Below are 13,475 nucleotides of genomic sequence, written 5' to 3'. Positions count from 1 at the left end.
AGGACGACGGTTCAATCCCGCGTTCGGCCATCCTGATTTAGGTTTTCCGTGATTTCCCTAAATCGCTCCAGGCAAATGCCGGGATGGTTCCTTTGAAAGGGTACGGCCGACTTCCTTCCCCGTCCTTCCCTAATCCGATGAGACCGATGACCTCGCTGTCTGGTCTCCTTCCCCAAAGAACCCAACCCAACCCTCTTTCATAACCCATCTCACCAAATGTATGAGGCTTACAATTTTGGACAATGTCAGATCTAACTGCTTCTTTTCTTACAAATGATGCTATTATTGTCAGCAAGGAAAGGACCTGAATCCTTGTCGTACGCAGTTATCCATCACAATTATAATTTTTTGCTTATAACACTGTGTTAGGTTTTTCCATCATGACTTGGATGACATCAAATTGTAACAAATCCTCCCTTGTCAAGAAGTGCATCTTTTTACTTTTCAGCAAGATATTTAGCATTGCACATTATGAACTCGGATGAATTCGTCTCCATAACAGCTATATTTGTGTGTGGCTTTTTCAGATTTGTTGCATGTTCAGAAACGCCGGAGGACCACGCCAACCACAAAACAGTGAACGATACTATACAAAAAAACTGGCGACCGATATATCAAATCCAGCAATGAAATGACCAATTCAAGTTGTGCGCCACGTCGTGACACGAACCTAAAACCATGACTTTTCGGATTTGAGTCTCAGTACGACAGACAGTTTTAATCTTCCTGAAAGTTTCAAAACATTGCACATTCCACCGCAAAGTGAACGAATCTCTATCGAAACAGCACTCAAAGCTGAGTCAAAGCCATTTCTCCGCGATAGCCTTTCACCCAGGAGCGCTTCTCCCACGAGGTATGCAGCAGAAGCTTCACTTAAGTTTGGAAAGCAGCACCAGGTAATGGCAGAATTTGAAATGTGAGCGAAGATCTTGAGTCATGCGTGGGCAGCTTAGTCGATCAGATAAGGGCAAGGTCCTTTGGTTCGAATCCCGGTCTCGCACATAGCTGTAATATGCCGGGAAATTTTATATTAGCACACAGTCTGCTACGTAGTGAAAGGTTCACTCAGGTAACCAGTATATTTAACAGCCGTTTGTAACGGTTCCACGGCTAACATTATGAATGGCAGTGTTGCTGTCGCGTAATACTTATTTTCCTAGCCAACGCTCGGGCACTAAAAGTCCTGATGCGTTTTAATTAGCAGTGTTGTTTCAGTCCTCTGTTAGCTCCCTGTGGCTAACTGCGCCTTTCGTCCAAGAACTTTTGTGCTCAGATTGGATACATGCGACGGTACAGCACGAGAGCTGTGTGCAGCCGCATGACTAGTCGGTTCATTTTCAGTTTGATCGTGAATGAGGGAAGAGTTCAACACAGGCTCTGCCACTTCAGTTTTAAGAGCCAGACATAGTTAAAAGAAGCATTCAATAAGTAATGCAACACATTTTTTCTCGGCTAACTTTTTGTGGGACGTAGTGGAATATTCCCGCTTTAGCTCTGTAGTTTTATAAAGTTCCAGTAGGTGTCGGCGCTATACAGAGTCTTCGAAATGCCGTCTGAAACTGATGTACGTTCCAAGCAGAGCTCTCACTGAGTTTCTTTTGGAGGAAATCCAGAGCATCGCAGATCACCATAGGCCTTAGTAGAATGTCTACGGAGAACTGACAGTGAACAAAAGCATAGTGAGTCGTTGGGCGAGTCACCTGCCATCATCGCAATATGTTGTTGTTGTGGTTTTCAGTCCTGAGACTGGTTTGATGCAGCTCTCCATGCTACTCTATCCTGTGCAAGCTTCTTCATCTCCCAGTACCTACTGCAACCTATATCCTTCTGAACCTGCTTAGTGTAATCATCCCTTGGTCTCCCTCTACGATTTTTACCCTACACGCTACCCTCCAATACTAAATTGGGGATCCCTTGTTGCCTCAGAACATGTCCTACCAACCGATCCCTTCTTCTGGTCAAGTTGTGCCACAAACTTCTCTTCTCCCCAATCCTATTCAGTACTTCCTCATTAGTTATGTGATCTACCCATCTAATCTTCAGCATTCTTCTGTAGCACCACATTTCGAAAGCTTCTATTCTCTTCTTGTCAAAACTATTTATCGTCGATGCTTCACTTCCATACATGGCTACACTCCATACAAATACTTTCAGAAATGATTTCCTGACACTTAAATCTATACTCGATGTTAACAAATTTCTCTTCTTCAGAAACGCTTTCCTTGCCATTGCCAGTCTACATTTTATATCCTCTCTACTTCCACCATCATCATTTATTTTGCTCCCCAAATAGCAAAACTCCTTTACTACTTTAAGTGTCTCATTTCCGAATCTAATTCCCTCAGCATCACCCGACTTAATTCGACTACATTCCATTATCCTCGTTTTGCTTTTGTTGATGTTCATCTTATATCTTCCATTCAGGACACTGTCCATTCCATTCAACTGCTCTTCCAAGTCCTTTGCTGTCTCTGACAGAATTACAATGTCATCGGCGTACCTCAAAGGTTTTATTTTTTATCCATGGATTTTAATACCTACTCCGAATTTTTCTATTGTTTCCTTCACTGCTTGCTCAATATACAGATTGAATAACATCGGGGAGAGGCTACAACCCTGTCTTACTCCCTTCCCAACCACTGCTTCCCTTTCATGTCCCTCGACTCTTACAACTGCCATCTGGTCTCTGTACAAATTGTAAATAGCCTTTCGCTCCCTGTATTTTACCCCTGCCACCTTTAGAATTTGAAAGAGAGTATTCCAGTCAACATTGTCAAAAGCTTTCTCTAAGTCTACAAATGCTAGAAACGTAGGTTTGCCTTTCCTTAATCTTTCTTCTAAGATAAGCCGTAGGGTCAGTATTGCCTCACGTGTTCCAGTGTTTCTACGGAATCCAAACTGATCTTCCCCGAGGTCGGCTTCTACCAGTTTTTCCATTCGTCTGTAAAGAATTCGTGTTAGTATTTTGCAGCTGTGGCTTATTAAACTGATTGTTCGCTAATTTTCACATCTGTCAACACCTGCTTTCTTTGGGATTGGAATTATTATATTCTTCTTGAAGTCTGAGGGTACTTCGCCTGTTTCATACATCTTGCTCACCAGATGGTAGAGTTTTGACAGGACTGGCTCTCCCAAGGCCGTCAGTACTTCTAATGGTATGTTGTCTACTCTGGGGGCCTTGTTCCGACTCAGGTCTTTCAGTGCTCTGTCAAACTCTTCACGCAGTATCATATCTCCCATTTCATCTTCATCTACACCCTCTCCCATTTCCATAATATTGTCCTCAATTACATCGCCCTTGTATAAAGCCTCTATATACTCCTTCCACCTTTCTGCTTTCCCTTCTTTGCTTAGAACTGGGTTTCCATCTGAACTCTTGATGTTCATACAAGTGGTTCTCTTATCTCCAAAGGTCTCTTCAGTTTTCCTGTAGGCAGTATCTATCTTACCCCTAGTGAGATAAGCCTCCACATCCTTACATTTGTCCTCTAGCCATCCCTGCTTAGCCATTTTGCACTTCCTGTCGATCTCATTTTTGAGACGTTTGTATTCCTTTTTGTGTGCTTCATTTACTGCATTTTTATATTTTCTCCTTTCATCAATTAAATTCAATATTTCTTCTGTTACCCAAGGATTTCTATTAGCCCTCGTATTTTTACCTACTTGATCCTCTGCTGCCTTCACTACTTCATCCCTCAGAGCTACCCATTCTTCTTCTACTGTATTTCTTTCCCCCATTCCTGTCAATTGTTCCCTTAAGCTCTCCCTGAAACTCTGTACAACCTCTGGTTCTTTCAGTTTATCCAGGTCCCATCTCCTTAAATTCCAGCCTTTTTGCAGTTTCTTCAGTTTTAATCTACAGGTCATAACCAATAGATTGTGGTCAGAGTCCACATCTGCCCCTGGAAATGTATTACAATTTAAAACCTGGTTCCTAAATCTCTGTCTTACCATTATATAATCTATCTGATACCTTTTAGTATCTCCAGGGTTCTTCCATGTATACAACCTTCTTTCCTGATTCTTAAACCAAGTGTTAGTTATGATTATGTTGTGCTCTGTGCAAAATTCTACCAGGCGGCTTCCTCTTTCATTTCTTAGCCGCAATCCATATTCACCTACTACGTTTCCTTCTCTCCCTTTTCCTACACTCGAATTCCAGTCACCCATGACTATTAAATTTTCGTCTCCCTTCACTGTCTGAATAATTTCTTTTATCTCTCCATACATCTCTTCAATTTCTTCGTCATCTGCAGAGCTAGTTGGCATATAAACTTGTACTACTGTAGTAGGTGTGCGCTTCGTATCTATCTTAGCCACAACAATGCGTTCATTATGCTGTTTGTAGCAGCTTACCCGCATTCCTATTTTCCTATTCATTATTAAACCTACTCCTGCATTACCCCTATTTGATTTTGTGTTTATAACCCTGTAGTCACCTGACCAGAAGTCTTGTTCCTCCTGCCACCGAACTTCACTAATTCCCACTATATCTAACTTTAACCTATCCATTTCCCTTTTTAAATTTTCTAACCTACCTGCCCGATTAAGGGATCTGACATTCCACGCTCCGATCCGTAGAACGCCAGTTTTCTTTCTCCTGATAACGACATCCTCTTGAGTAGTCCCCGTCCGGAGATCCGAATGGCGGACTATTTTACCTCCGGAATATTTTACCCAAGAGGACGCCATCATCATTTAATCATACAGTAAAGCAATAAGGTCCTGCAAACCTGTCAGATGTCCCAGGTGCCGGCCGGCCGCACACAGCAATGACTCTTGCAATGTTGGAACGTGCGGACACTCTCATTCGACGTCTAAAGTGGATTGTGCTATTCTCACGAAATTGAAGAAACTACTTCAACGTGTTCATCGCCATAAAAATGCAAACGAACTTCTCCTTATCCATGACAAAGCAAGGCTTCACGCAAGTCTGTACCAACGAAGAGCTCACAAAACGTGATTGGAGTGTTCTTCCTCATTCACCCTAGAGCCTGGATCTCGCACTTCGATCTGCATGGCCCAGTGAAGAATGCTCTCCAAGAGAAGCAGTACGTGGGTGACTGGAACGTTATTCACGCAACAAGACGATGGCTCCGACGTGACCAGTAGAATGGTGCCATGCGGGCATTCAGGCCCTCCCATAAGATGACGTAGGCAATCGGACAGAACGGAAATTATGTTGAAAAACAGGGTTTTATAGCCAAAAGAGTGGGGCATAATATGGTGTCCTGGAATCCTGAATAAAACCAACCTGCTTCCGGAAAACAAAGTTTGCGTTACTTATTGAACGTCACTCACAGATTAAAACTGATTTACAAAAACTGAAGTAATATTTTAGGGAATGGAAGCACCACATTTTAGAAACGATCTCAGAAATAGAGAAAATGGAAACAAATTGGTAAGATGAATTCTGGTGTCGGAAAAAGGAACAGCACATGAGTTTATATTCCGCTTAAGGTGAAACAAGGAATCATATGAAAAGTCAGGAAAAATCGCAACCAGAGAGGAAAGTACGGTGGATTTATATCAATATACCAACAGAATAAAACGAGGAAAGGTTGCCAAATATTATTGACTTACCAGGAGAAAACAAACACACAAGCCTGGAGGCTAAAAAAGTACGTATGGATTTTGGGAAGTGAGGGACAAATAAAAAAGAGAGAGAGGTTCGCAGCATATAACGAGAGTGGAGGATCTAACCGATGAGAAAGCCATAAGGACAGGAAGAATATTCTCGGAAGGTAATATGCAGGGTGAACATTAATAAAACCGGCAAACTGCAGAGGCGAATTCCTGACAGGAACTGGAGGGAAAATGGTCCCATGAAATGGACGATGTGCTTGCGACGATAACAAATTGTCTCGGAAATCAGTGCAGAGCTGCATCACATCCACGTCACAACAGATGTTCAAAAAAAATGGTTCAAATGGCTCTGAGCACTATGGGACTTAACATCTATGGCCATCAGTCCCCTAGAACGTATAACTACCTAAACCAAACTAACCTAAGGACACCACACAACACCCAGTCATCACGAGGCAGAGAAAATCCCTGACCGCGCCGGGAATCGATCCCGGGAACCCGGGCGCGGGAAGCGAGAACGCTACCGCACGACCACGAGCTGCGGACAGATGTTCAAAGTGGCGTCCTGGGATTGCAGGTGACAGTAATAGTAGCGGTTGTCATGTATGATACACATAATCTTATTTTGGCTTACATCATGCTGGCGGACCACTTGCCAGGAGCCTGTACTAGGGTTCGTCTCGGTATCCTGCAGAACTCGGTCCTCTAAATCTGGTGTACGCACAGTCCGCTGCCTCCCTGCAGGTTCATCTGTCGGAAAAGACCCAAGGCCACATACGCGCCCAAAAAGGGCTTGAAATGTTGTGTGATGTGGATGACGTCTGTGAGGATACTTGTTTTGCTATTGTCATGCTGCTTCTCGACCGTTTGGTGTGGTTGGTCGTACACAAACACAATCCCGGCTTATTCCCGACTGAATACCTGGCCACTCTGCTGCATACAGTACGCTTACACAGCCAGCAACACAGAAGGAAACACGGCACTTGGTTAGAGGAACTGGTCACTCGTCACCACCATCTACCGTGACGTCGATGCATTTCCAGTCTCAGGTTCATAGGACCTTTCTTCCTCCATTTCGATTCAGGAAACCATCCCTACAGTTCGTCGGTTTTGTGAAGGATCGCCGGCCGCTGTGGCCGAGCGGTTCTAGGCACTTCAGTTCGGAATCGCGCTGGTGCTACGGTCGCAGGTTCGAATCCTGCCTCGGGCATGGATGTGTGTGATGTCCTTAGGTTAGTTAGGTTTAAGTAGTTCTAAGTTCTAGGGGACTGGTGACCTCAGATGTTAAGTCCCATAGTGCTTACAGCCATTTGAACCATTTGTGAATGATCAATTCAGTGTGCAGATGCACACAAAGCTCTAAATCTTACGGGAATCAGCTAAATGTCGCGAGTAATGAGGCTAATGAGCAGGGGCACTACATCTGTAGAGCGTCGTAAAAGTTGAGAATTTCGATCTGACAGGAAAAATTTTCAAATGTGTGTGAATTCCTAAGGGATCAAACTGCTTAGGTAATAGGTCCCCAGACTTACACACAAGTTAAACTAACCTATGCTAAGAACAACACACACACCCTTGCCCGAGGAAGGACTCGAACCTACAGCGGATCTGACAGGAAGCGTGCTAGGGTAGGCTGTGCAGGTGAGAATGGTGACCACTGGATGGCGTAGTGGTCAGCGCTTCAGCCAAGTAAGTAAGAGACTTTGTTTCGAATCCCAGTCCAGCATAAATTTTCAACTTGCCCCATTGATATAAATCAGTGCCCACTGGCAGCTAAAGACTTAAATTCCTCTGTGTCTGGGAAGAACAGCCAAAAGAATAAGTGAGAGAATCAAGGAATACGGGGGAAAGAGGAATGAAGATAATATCGAATGGCAATTGTGTGATCGTAGAACTGGCTATGTAGTTTTGAAACGTTAAATGCGCATCCGCTGCTCGCGCCACCTCGCCCCGTTATAGCCTGTATTGCTTTTATTTCTCTCGGACTGCATCCGCCCGTAGTGAACACGGAACACACAGCGACCCACTTCTTTCCTGTCTTGCTCCGCTGTTCGCAGTGCTGTGGCGCCACCCTCGTTTCGGCCACAAAGCAATGCAAACCTGAAGTGTGTCCCATCGTTCGAGCGGTCTCGTTCCTGTCTCTGAGGACGACATTTCACGGAGTGAGTGGGCGGCGCTGAGCTGTTCCCTGGCTCTTATCTGCCCCGGCAAGGAGGCGCTGCGACAGTCGAAGGCGCAATTAGGGGCGAAAGCGGGCGCCCGTCGGCCGCCCCCCTCCCGTCTGCCTTCGCGGAACACTGTGCGTGGCTGCGAGGCCGCCGGATATTTGTATGCTAATGCGCAGACCGGTAGCCTAACAGCCGCGGCCCGGCCCACGGTAGTGGCCTACGCCCGCGGCGCGCGTACCGGCTGCCCGCGCCTCGGCAGGTGCTGCCGGGAACCCAGCCCGCCGTACCGTACCGGGGCCTCGGAGTACCCTGTAGGCCACAGCTGTACCCACTTTGCTGTCACCACAGTAACTTCCACAAGAACGTATTTCACAGATAGTACTACGAGGGTTGCCCAGAAAGTAATGCACCGCATTATTTTTTCTCAGCCGAAAACAGTCCTACTTTTTTTTTTCCTTTATTGAATTTCGATTCCCCCCCCGAAGGGGGCGGGCTGGCAACAGCTTATTACGCTGCTCTGCAGCCTACAGACTTTCTAAATGTAAGAAGAAGATAAGAAACAATAAAAGCAGGCGATAAAACGGTGACTTAAATTGTAAAACGGCGGGAAATTGTGGAAAGTTAAAACATAAAGCAAAGGGTTGGCAAAGCGTATAAAATACACAGGAAACAGACAGGTGGACATAGTAGACAGACAATTAAAAAACATGGCGACAGTCCGGTTTCTGTTCGCAAGAGATATAAAAATCACACCCAGCGACAGTATGATGTCCGTTGGCAACACTTCACAAAAGACACACAACACTGAACACTCACTGTCAACACTGCACTAAAATGTTGGCACAAAGAGGACACACCATAGCGAAGGGCAGATGGGGGGGGGGGGTGTTGGACTGGACAGATGAGGGGGAAAACAAGGAGGGAGGAGAGGAAAAAAGGGGAGGGGGAACCAAAGGAGGGAGAGGACTCATAAGGGGGGGGGGGGAGGGGCAGGGCAGACGCGAGAGGGAATGGGAAAAGGCAGAGGAGGTAAATGCAAAAAGGACTCTGGGGAGAGAAGGGGGACAGAGAGAGGGTAGGTGGGGATAAAAGAGGATGGAAGGGGGGAGAGGGAGCCCAGGAAAAGGATGGAGGAAAGGAGGGGGGGGGGTGAGGATCAGAGTTGATAGGAGGGATAAATGGAGGGAGAGAGGGCATCATCCAGGAGGGGGAGTTGATGGAAGCCACCTTGGGAAAGGAAGTGTGTAGAGATGGAGGGTAGGGGGGACACAACAGTAAAGGCGTGGCAGGGGACAAGGACGGGAGAGGAGAGGAGCAACCAGGGGGTGAGGGGGACCAAGACGGCGGGAGGTGTAGAGTATGTGGATATGTTCGAGGAACAGCAGCAGATGGGTTCTCTTTTCTCCAAAGGTCTGTTTAATTTTCCTGTAGGCAGTATATCTTACCCCTAGTGATACATGGTTCTACATCCTTACATTTGCCCTCTAGCCATTCCTGCTCAGCCATTTTGCACTTCCTGTCGATCTCATTTTTAGACGTTTGTATTCCCTTTCACCTGCTTCACTTTCTACAATTTTATATTATCTTCTTTCTTCGCTGGCATTCAATATCTCTTGTGTTACCGAAGGGTTTTTATTAGCCCTCGTGTTTCTACCTGCTTGATCCTCTGCTGCCTTCACTACTTCAGTTCTCAAAGCTACCCATTTTTCTTCTGGTGCGTTCCTTTCCCCTGTTCTCGTCAATCGTTCCTTAATGCTCCCTCTGAAACCCTCTACAATCTCCTTGATTTCAGGCGTTTGGCAGTATCTTCAGTTATTATCTGCAGTTCATAATCAATAAGTTGTGGATATCTGCCCTTAGAAATGTCTTACAATTTAAAACCTGGTTCCGAAAACTCTGTCTTACCATGACATAATCAATCTGAAACCTTCAGGTGTCCATGTCTCCAGGTCTCTTCCACGTGTACACTCTTCTCTCACGATTTTTAAACCAAGAGTTATCTACAGTTAAATTATGGTCTATGCAAAATTCTAGGAGGCGGCGTCCTCTTTTATTCTTTTCCCCCCAGTCCATATTCAGCTACTACTTTTCCTTCTCTTCCTTTTCCTACTATCGAATTCCAGTCCACCATGACTTAAATTTTCGGCTCCCTTAACTACCTGAATAATTTCTTTTATCTCATCATACATTTCCTCAATCTTCTCCTCATCCACGGAACTAGTTGGCATATAAACTTGTACTACTCTGATGGGTGTGGGCTGCTTGTCTATCTTGGGTGCAGTAATGCGTTCACTATGCTGTTCACAGTAGCTTATGCGCGTTCCTATTTTTTTTACTCATTATTAAATCTATTCCTGCCTTAACCCTATTTGATTTTGTATTTATAACACTGTTCTCAACTGACCAGAAGTCCTGTTCCTTCTGACACCGAGCTTCACAATATGTAACTTTAATCTATCCATTTCCCTTTTCAAATTCTCTAGCGTACCCTCCCGATTAAGGGATCTGACATTCCACGCTCTGATCCGTAGAACGCCAGTTTTGTTCCTCTTGATACAGACGTCCTTTTGAGTAGTCCCCGCACGGAGATCCAAATGGGGCGACTATTTTACCTCCAGAATTTTTTACCCAAGAGGATGCCATCATCATTTAATCATACAAGCTACATGCCTTCAAGAAAAATTACGGTTGGAGTTTTCGCTTTATTTCAGCCGTTTGCAGTAGAAACACAGCAAGGCCATTTTGGTTGATGTTATAAGGCCTCATCAATTTAACATCCAGACTGTTGCCCCCGCAACCACACGTTCGTCTGGCCTCTCAACAGATACCCCTCCATTGTGATCGCATCTACGGTTCAGCTATGTATATCCCTGAGGCACGTAAGCCTCCCCACCAACGGCAAGGTCCTTGGTTCATAGGGGGGGATACACAAAGCACATAGGCCAAACGGGGAGAACTTTTATTGTAAGATTTAGCGAGCATAATGCTAATTCCACCACAAACTCATCTTTGAGTGCTTAATTTCAGAAGACTAGATGCGCAGTCTCTCATTTGCCACCAATCTTCAGATACTTCACAGGGAGAAGAAGCGTAATGTGCTAAATATTTTAAAAGAATTGGAGATTTTTCGAGCGTTGAAATGAACTCGAAAAAATGCCCTCAACTGCCAGACAGGTTTACGTCACAGAAACGTCCTAGGCAATTTTGATTATTCAAGTGAATAACGTTTTCCAGCACTGCCATTGTTTTTTTATTAATGTAACAGAAATTTCATTTGTGAAAACAATTTGTCAATTGTAAGGACACTGCTCTGGATAGTGCTGGCTTGTAGGATCCCAGATAATATCAGGAAGCCTTTTGAATTTAATTCTGACTTTTGCGACTCATAAACATTGTGCATTATTTCTAATTATCGCAGTTTCGTAATTTAAAATGTGCATCTAGCCCACAACATTTCATTCAGTGTGTTTGGTTACTTAATTTCTGCGGACACAGCACATGCGCGGTTTTTCGCCACCGGCAACAGCAACGCCTCTCCCCCCCCCCCCCCCCCACCCCCCCTCCACGCCAGGCTGTCTACAATTGAGGTAAACTGTGACACTATCGACAACTACTTCTCTTTTAATGTTACAAACGCAGCGCATTCACTAAGCACTTCAAATTTTGAATTGTAAATTATTTTAATGTCTATTACGTTCTTATTGACATTTTTGCTGGGTTCTTTTTTAAGTTGGTTCAAATGGCTCTGAGCAATATGGGACTCAACTTCTGAGGTCATTAGTCCCCTAGAACTTAGAACTAGTTAAACCTAACTAACCTAAGGACATCACACACATCCATGCCCAAGGCAGGATTCGAACCTGCGACCGTAGCGGTCTCGCGGTCCAAGACTGCAGCGCCAGAACCGCACGGCCACTTAGGCCGGCTTTTTAAGTTGGAGATGGCCTTAGTCCCCAATACATTTTATCATAGATGCCCGCACATTCGTGAGTCAGAAGTCTTAAATCCCTTCACATAAATGTTGGGAATGGCTTTATCCGATTTAAAGAGAACCTTTAAGCTCTGACTCTAACTAGACATGGACCTTATTGCTTTTATTTGTCCGTTTCTTGGCATGTCTAAATTTCTGGTAAGTTCTTTCATCCCTTTGTATGTAGTGAAGACCTGAAGATGCAAATTTAATTTCCGAAACCGGTCGTGTTCTCTAATAAAGAATTCTAACAGTCACAGCGGTCTCTTTTATTCAAATGATAGAATATTTCGGCTGTGGTTGCCCTACATATAAAGTAGTGTGTACTAGCGAAGGCCTACAAGTGACTGCACGCTCTGAGACTATGTTGAGGCTATGCTGAGGAGCCACATGTGATGTTTCAGTCAACATTGAGATCGCCATGCGGGCATCAAGACGCAACTCCCCCTCTCGTCCTGTTCAACACAACGGTCGCGTCCAACATTATCGACGATTCTGAGACCTCTCATGATCATTTTCAAGAGTAAGGTCCTGGATGTTTCCACGAGGATGAGTCTGTACCGAACCATAGTGGAGGCCGCAGTGCTTTATGGAGCGACTTCCTGTGGCTCAACATGCGACACCAATTTCAAGAAGCTCCAAGTCAGACAAAACAAATATCTCCGATGGTCCATCAGAGCACACTGGATGATAAGGACAAAGTAACTCCACCTGCACCCCACAAAAAGTATCTGCGCCAAGAAGTTCGGGAAAGGACTCAATAGCTATTTGACGAGATCGACGCGCTACGTCACACTACCCATCACTTAGCGACAATTTCACAATCCTTCTCCAACGATGGCACAAATGTATCGTGTCACGATCTGTGTTTGCAGACGATGGAGGTTCATCTGCAGGACACTAATTAATATCATTTAGAGTACGAATGACAGTGAAAAATAGAAGCACGCCCACCTTCCCAACAGGGGAAATAACCCCTTTGCGTGCCCAAGACCTATAAATATGGAGCAATAAATGAAGTCTGAAATGTCTCTTACCTAATCCACAGACAGCAAAATCAGGAAAGTCAATAAAGCTCCACCACAATCACAAATAAAAAAACAAAACAAAACGACGAACTGCATTATCTTGGAAAGAGTTTACCATGTTTAACACTCCTTTCACTTATCTCGCGCATATTTACAATACGCGTGTACGAGAGGTATCCAATAAGTAATGAAACACATTTTTTCTCAGCCATTTTTGGTGAAAAAGTGCGAAATTTGTGTGGGACACATTTGGATTACTGCTGCTTCGGACCCTGTCGTTTCATGAATTTCCAATTGGTGCAGGCACTATACATAGCCTACAAAGTCATGTCTGCCAGCCGGCCTCAACCGTTGTGACTCCTGTAATGTTGAACGGCGAGCACTCTCATTCGAGATAATCGACGGTTCACAATCAAATCGAACACCTCATTGCTGAACTGGAAATCTCTGTTGGTAGTGCTGACACACTTGTCCAGCAGTTAAGATACTCGCCGCCTAACAGAAGATCGTACAGAGCAACGGAAGACGATCTCAGAGCTTGCTTGTTCCGAGGCTATCGTTATGATTTTTTTTGCCGAACATCGTCACAGCGGATGAAACATGGCTTCGCCACTTGGAACCGAATCAAAACGGTAATTCATGGAGTCGCGCCAGTGCGCTTATCCTCCGAAGAATAATTTCAAAGCCGCATTCTCGGCTGGTAAAGTCTGGGACTCTGAAGGG

This window comes from Schistocerca americana, chromosome 5 (assembly GCF_021461395.2).
Source record: "Schistocerca americana isolate TAMUIC-IGC-003095 chromosome 5, iqSchAmer2.1, whole genome shotgun sequence".
Taxonomy (NCBI): domain Eukaryota; kingdom Metazoa; phylum Arthropoda; class Insecta; order Orthoptera; family Acrididae; genus Schistocerca; species Schistocerca americana.
The sequence above is the reverse complement of the archived record's forward strand: the minus strand, read 5'-3'. Positions refer to the sequence as shown.